Source organism: Boleophthalmus pectinirostris, unplaced genomic scaffold (genome assembly GCF_026225935.1).
Source record: "Boleophthalmus pectinirostris isolate CB_2022bp ecotype Guang Dong unplaced genomic scaffold, ASM2622593v1 HiC_scaffold_12, whole genome shotgun sequence".
NCBI lineage: Eukaryota > Metazoa > Chordata > Actinopteri > Gobiiformes > Gobiidae > Boleophthalmus > Boleophthalmus pectinirostris.
Window position 1 is genome coordinate 20,614,550 of NW_026571018.1, and position 6,991 is coordinate 20,621,540.

The 6,991-nt window shown below is 37.7% G+C and overlaps 1 long non-coding RNA gene across 1 annotated transcript; it reads left to right on the forward strand.

Annotated features, from left to right (window-relative positions):
• Window positions 1-2,881: 2,881 nt before the first annotated feature.
• LOC129407504 (uncharacterized) lies at window positions 2,882-5,590 on the forward strand. The gene is made up of 4 exons (XR_008631573.1): window positions 2,882-3,041; window positions 3,739-4,047; window positions 4,443-4,544; window positions 4,989-5,590. It is a non-coding gene; the product is annotated as an uncharacterized LOC129407504 (long non-coding RNA).
• The last annotated feature ends 1,401 nt before the right edge of the window (window positions 5,591-6,991 follow it).

Here is a 6,991-nt window from a genome sequence, read left to right on the forward strand (position 1 = left end):
TTTTATATGACTGTTCCAGGTCAGCTTGTCCTCTATCACTCCCAGGAGCTTGGTTTCTGTTATTTGTTCTACAAATCTGCCCTCTACATACAAATCCAGAACAGGAGAGTTCCTTAAAAGATGACTTGATCCCAATACCATGCATTTGGTCTTTTCGGCATTAATCACCAACTTATTTTCATTGATCCAGTGCTCAATTAATCTCAACTCAGCACTTAAAAGAGTATTCAGATTGACTAGATTAGTATCAGACATGTACATGGTTGAGTCATCTGCGTATAGTGCAATAGTGGCATGTTCTAAAACAAACGGCAGATCATTTGTAAAAATAGAAAATAAAAGTGGCCCCAGGCAGCTTCCTTGTGGCACCCCACAACACACCGTATTTATCTCAGAATAGTAAACAGCACAGTGCATTTTCTGTCCGTGAGATAACTTTTGATCCACTGAGTTGCAGAATTTTCAAACCCATAACCAATTAACTTGTCCAACAATAAATCATGGTCAAGTAAATCAAATGCTGCACTTAAATCTAATAATACAATCCCAATTATATTATTATTTTCTATCTCATTAATCCAGTCATCAGTTATCTGAGCTAACGCTGATGTTGTGGAATGCCCTTTTTATAGGCATGCTGGTACACTGAATTTAATAAATTTTTACAGAAATATACATTAATTTGATCATAAACAATTCTCTCCATTATTTATTATATATTTTAGTTGATAGCGCAGGTTTCTTGGTTGGCCTCTGTTGGAAACTGATTCTAATAGTAAAAATATTAAAGATAGAACAAACGAATGCAGCCTAAATGTGATTTGTATCAGTTATATCCAGTTTTGGGAGTTAGTCTACTCAGTTACTAATGCCAAGCTGCTGTAACTAAATTACAAACACGAACAAAAGTGCTTGGGATGAGAGTGTACATTCTGGAGGCATTAGCTGTGCAATGTAATATAGTACGAGTAGTAACTATAGTAATGTGCAGCTAATTACTTTTTTCTTAAGTAACATTTCCAAGACTGGTTCTATGAAATAAATGTTTAACAAATGCCCCTAGTGTACTCCTTTATAAGTGATTTATTGGTGCACTGTAAAGATGAAATGGCACAAAGTTCAGATTTATTGAGTGTCTACAACACAGGTGTCAAACATAAGGCCTGGGGGCCGGATCCGGCCCTCCAAGACCTTTAATCTGACCCTTGGCTGATTTTCTACTAAAATATTTTAATTATATTTTCTATTAAAATATTGGTAATTTTCTGCGCCGCTTAGCATAGCAGTGTCTCCAGCGCCTCTGTGCGTGGCCCCTCCCACCAGAGCAGCACAAATGAAGACTTGCCTCTTTCCAAATGCTCTTAAAGGATGATCATTTTGACCTCATCAGCAAATTGTCAAAAATGAGAAAAGTGGACGCCAAGTGCAGGATTTTCCAAGAAAAATTGACTTATTCCTATTTTCATACAAGTTAATGTTAAAACATTGTGTTGAAATTGCATTTTTCTTAAAGTTTCAGGTTGTTCATAATATAATATTTTGTAAAAGAAAGAGTTCATCAATTAAAAAAGATTTCTGCAATAGATTTGCATTTCTCTGCACAAATATTTGAACTTATTGCTATTTTGGGGGTATATATGCCATGAGGATAAATCCTTGACAAAGCCTTAAACAAAATGCATTTTATTGTATTGACTGAAAGTTTATTGTCCTTATCGGCATACAAAAACTAGATTATCTTAAGTAATTCTGAATTTTACTGACTGAGATAATGTGTCACTTACTTTGTTAACCATTCCAGTTTTATGGTAAAAACGATCACTGGGGGTGGCTGGAGGTGTCCTCCCAATGCACTGGAGATGTTATTGCGTTTCTCTGGATGGTATTAAACTTATCTAAATTGCATTCATTTTATTACTGGTGTTTCTATTGCTCAGTGCTTTGTAAATCATACATTCATACTGTGAGTGGGGTCACCTGTCCACAGATCTGACCAGTGCATCCCAGGCAACATAATAAAATCTCCATGGAGACAAGGAGGTTGCAGATCTCCCAACAGAAAAGTCATATAGTGTACCTTTGGGTCTACAGAGCTGCTTTCACAACCAGTGAAAAAATGCTTACTGCTCTCCCAAGTTGACAGTGAACAAGACCATAAGGATTAGAAGAATGTATATAACTTTTGAAGAAAGTATATATTTTCTGTGCTATTTTGTTGAATAAATACATTTTTGTATGTTATTACTGTGTATCTAACCAGGGCCAAGTGAAATTCTGGTTCATGAATAACAGCAGAAGTCCACTGAATTAATTTACATTTTAATCCAGTGCCAATATGTTAAATATAATAACAAACTATGGTTACACAAATTGAAGCATATAAAACGGATGTAGAAATTTCTCAAATTTGAAATAAAACGTCTTTATTCTCCATGCACTTTTATGTCAAAGACTAATTTTACCTTTTACTCAAGAAGTGGCAAATACACCTCCTGTGGCTGTTAAACTGCTGTGATCACTCCTGAAGACAGAAAAGGGTCTTAGCCTCACACTGGTTTAAATTGGGCTTCTGCTGAAAGGAGGGGCTGTGTCAGCGCTTATGGGAGACCTGCTGCACCTGCCTCCTGCAGCACTTCATATTATCACACAGCAAATTCAAAAGTGTTAAATTCACAGTGTTGGTGTTGTTGTGAATAAAGTGAAGAAAATCCAGATATGTTTCAACATAGTCAAGAGTTATTTCAACTATGACAGTGCTGTAGAATAAAATTAGTTGTTGAGTCATAGTGTTGACATAAGATGAGCAGTTGTTGATTCACAGTGTTAACGTCAAACATTTAGGAAGTGTCTATTTTGAATATTACACTACATCAGTGTTGGACTTTTGTAACATTTTCAGCGGGAGAGCTACAGTCCGAGAGAAAAGCCACGTCTCACCTTTCGAAGTTAAGCTAAGCTAACACCTAATAGTGTTTGTTTTTCAGCAGAACCTGAATTCAACGAGCCTAAAGTCCAACCACCTGAGCTCTCACATGCCCCAGGTCAGATTATTTTACCTTTTTAGGACACTCTGCAGTTAATTTAATTCATAAAAATACTAAATATATTTGGTCCAATGATAGTAGTAGTAGGCTAACTAACTTACCTGTGACCGTCAATGTTGCCGTCACTGATGTCCATGAAAACTGGGTAAAAAAAAAAAAATACAAAAAAAACCCCACAAATTGTACTAAATTAAGAGTAACGTTACTTTAAAAAAAATATTTCTCAAGTCTAAGTAAAAAGTAGAAGTCCAAAAAATGTGCTAAGTAGCTAAGAGTAAAAGTATTCGGGGAAACTACTCTTAAAGTAACTTAAGTTAAATGTAACTGGACGAAACAACTAATTTGTCATTTAAAGTTAATGCAATAGCGAGAATAATACATGAAATAGTACTCATGTCTGGTATTTTCACAGTGGGAAGAAAGTACAATATCTGTAAATAGTGACTCATGTAAATGTATTAGGTCATAATACAGTACATTACGTCATTGTAATGCTTGTGACAGGGCTGCTACTTGACGCGACAGGCGTTCATGTCCTCGCATGCACATGTACACAGACCCAAGAGCCTCTTGGGTCCGTGTACGTTCACATTGCATTTGATTTTCGTATTGAAATGGGAAATTCAAAATCGTAACACTTTGTTGTAAGCGGAAAATCTATTTGCTTTTTGTCCGTGTTTTTGTCGTAGAGCAGCCTTCAAAGCCCCGTGATAAGTGTCCGTGATGCTCTTCACTTTCTGGACCTGGTTACGGCGCAGCGGCGCACTGCGTTTAAGCGGGACTGGAGAGCGCGCTCAGCGGCTACACTATAGCTGACTCTTTGAGGGGAGCTGTCGGAATTCCCGGTGTTCCTGCAGGTTGTATATCACGGGCAGCGGGGACGCGGTGTACGCTTCGTAGCCTGGAGTGGACTGGGCACTAGAGGAGGTGGAATCGTCTCTAAACAAGGACTAAACCCGCATTTGACCAGGTCTAACCCGACACCCACATACGCCTAAACCAGGTGAGTCCCGCTCTGCCTCTGCTCCGTCTCGAGGAGACCGCAAACAGCCGATCCACGATCTCACGCAGCCCTGATCCAAACGCCCTCACACGGCCCTGTCTCTGCCTGCACCCGGTACTGAGTCCCCATTTCCAAACGAAAATCTAATGGGTGTGACATGGACCCCCGGTCTATACTGGAGTGAAGGGCAGGTTAGCATTCTTAGCTTAGCTCTTCCGAGTTTTCACCGTGTTTTTCACACATTGGGGCTGCATTCATTCACTGTATTCACATTTCTTTTAATAATAACTAATAAACGTGTACACGTTTGTGTGGTGTGTTGAGGTAGGACATTGTATCAAGTAGAGAATTACTAAAATTATTTGAATCAAAAGGTTGTTTGATGTTTTCTTTAGGGTGAGTGTCGTGCTGCTGGTTCACATGCATCTCCAGCTCCTAAAGGCTATGGTGGAAAGATGACGGCACAAGCCTTTAACCATCTCGTCTGAGACTTGCAGGTATGTCATGAAATGGTTAAATGTAGAGCTGAATTATAACCTCACCAATAATTTTGTAACTGACTAACTGAATTTTATATCTGTGCTAAGTAGCTGTAATTTTTGCCTTAATCTCATTCTGTTTTCATGATTAATGGCATTTAGGTGTTTTGTGTCATGTGGGTCTTGCATTTAAAAATAATCTTTTCTAAGGGGCTACATTTTTTCAAATTACCCTTCAAGTTATTTATTTGAATGGTTCCTGTTTACAAAAACATACACCTCATGCAACAGAATAACCTGCTTAATATGAACAAACAAACAATTATATATGCACCATAATATATTTACTATACATTTACTTTTTCATTTTTATTCATGGCTCATTAAATATTGCATAGCCTGTTTTGCAAGGTGGTTACTTGAATATGTTATATTTATTCCATTCTATATTTTATTTTACAGATTGGTATGGACACATTTCTTGCTGGTTGAGCCTGGACGGCCTTTCTAACTGTGACTGAAGTGGGAAGGACAAAGGTTTTTTTATGTCATCATTGACCTAGCTGAATTTGGTGAACACTTCAAGGCACTTGGTCCTCAGACTCTCACAAACTTTACACCTATATTCAAAGAACTGTCTATAACATGGGCGTTGGATGTGTCATAAGACACCACAAGAGTGAACGACTGACTCTTAAGGTAAATAGTTTCTGCAATGTCAAAGTTTCATAATGAGCAAGACTGTTTTTATTGTGAACATTGTTATGTTTATATAATGGAGAGAAAATCTTGTTTCAAACAGTCAGACATGCTCCTCTCATTTTTGGAGATGAGCATGCCTGAATTCCATTCAAAACAAGATCCTGATTCATCCATCGACTGCTTGCATTGAAAAATCAACTTCAAAAAAATAAATGGCAATCATTGTGACCAACTGTTGAGGGCACAGAGAATTCCTGCTGTGAGTTGGATTTTGCTAAAATAGTATTGTGTCATATAACTTTTTAAAATTGTGTTGACTGTATGATGTGCATTCTTTCAATACAAGTTAAGTTGAAATAGAATTTTGTGGTGGTTTTCATTATTTTACATTTGTAAAGGGAATTATGAACTAGAATGACCACAGCATTTACACTGTATTTAGTGATGAAAGAGTTACTATTGAATAGTGTAACATGAAAAACACTACACTATTTCTACTTCATAAAGTTTTAACTTTATGAAGTAGATATAACTATAGAGTTATTAGTTTTTCACTATCTACACTAGTGTAAAAAAATCAAATGTTAATCAGTGTCAAATTCAACTATGAGGAGTGTGGTTGCATCACTTTACCAGTGTTGAGCCTTCTACACTTTGGAAAGTGTAGTTTTAACTCATTTTCACTAGCTGGGACCACACCAACAACGACATAGTGCGAAGAAGTTTATTGATAATGTACGAAGCGGGGCAGAGATGGCTGGGTTGAGACTCTAGGTGGGGGCTCCGTCTCAATCTTCAATTGGCCCAGCCGGAACGGGACCCCCTTTGTAGGGGTCTTATGACTGAAAGACGAACAAAGTAGGGGATGGGAGGGTGGGGTTGAGTTAGCCGAGACAAACTGGGATGGTGGGAAAGGCTGCTACATATAGGCTTCTGTGAAATTAGAAGCATGGTCGAGGTGAGTTGTGGTTCGCTGGTGAGAGGAGAGGGCAGTTGAGGCGTGGTCCTGCTCCTGAATCTCAGTTAATCATATTAACTATATTTATTGTGGACCCCATATGACATGGTAAAAGTGTTAAAATTTACAATATATGAGTTGAATTAACACTCTAGAACTTGCTGTGCCACAGCTTCACTTGCTGCTCTCAGAGTATGACATGATAACTTAATTAGTTTAATTGTTCCAATGATTATAATCAATAAATCCAATTAAAGTTTATGTCATACAGGATGACAGAATTGTGAGTGTATGTGGTATTTAGAGAATTTTCCCAAATTTCTACTGACTACGGTGAGTTATGTTTTCTACCCAGTTGCTGGGTTATTGCTTTTGGGCCACTTTGTTGGGTTATTTTTTGCCGAATTTGGTTGTTTAACACCAAATGCTGGGTCAACAAGTTCAGTCAGAGTTAAGGCATTTCCACTACCTCAACTCCAATGACATTTTGCCACCTTTCATCTGGTTTACCGAGCAGTCTGGGTCAAATCCTTTCAACAACAATCCAGCAAAATGGGTTAAATAGAGACTGTCTAGGGCTTTTTTCACCTCCTCTTCTGATAAAGGTATTTATAAATGTTTTGTTTTTGTATCATTGTAATTTAATCTGAAACTTCCAACTCAACTAGTATTTCTGGACTGAGAACTCCACCCTAAAGCTTCTGTTGGATCATGCATTATTGCAACAAGTTCAACAAGAGAAATAGTGTCACTAGATAACACTGTTTTACCTGCACACATTTATTTACCTGTACATTTCTTTCTT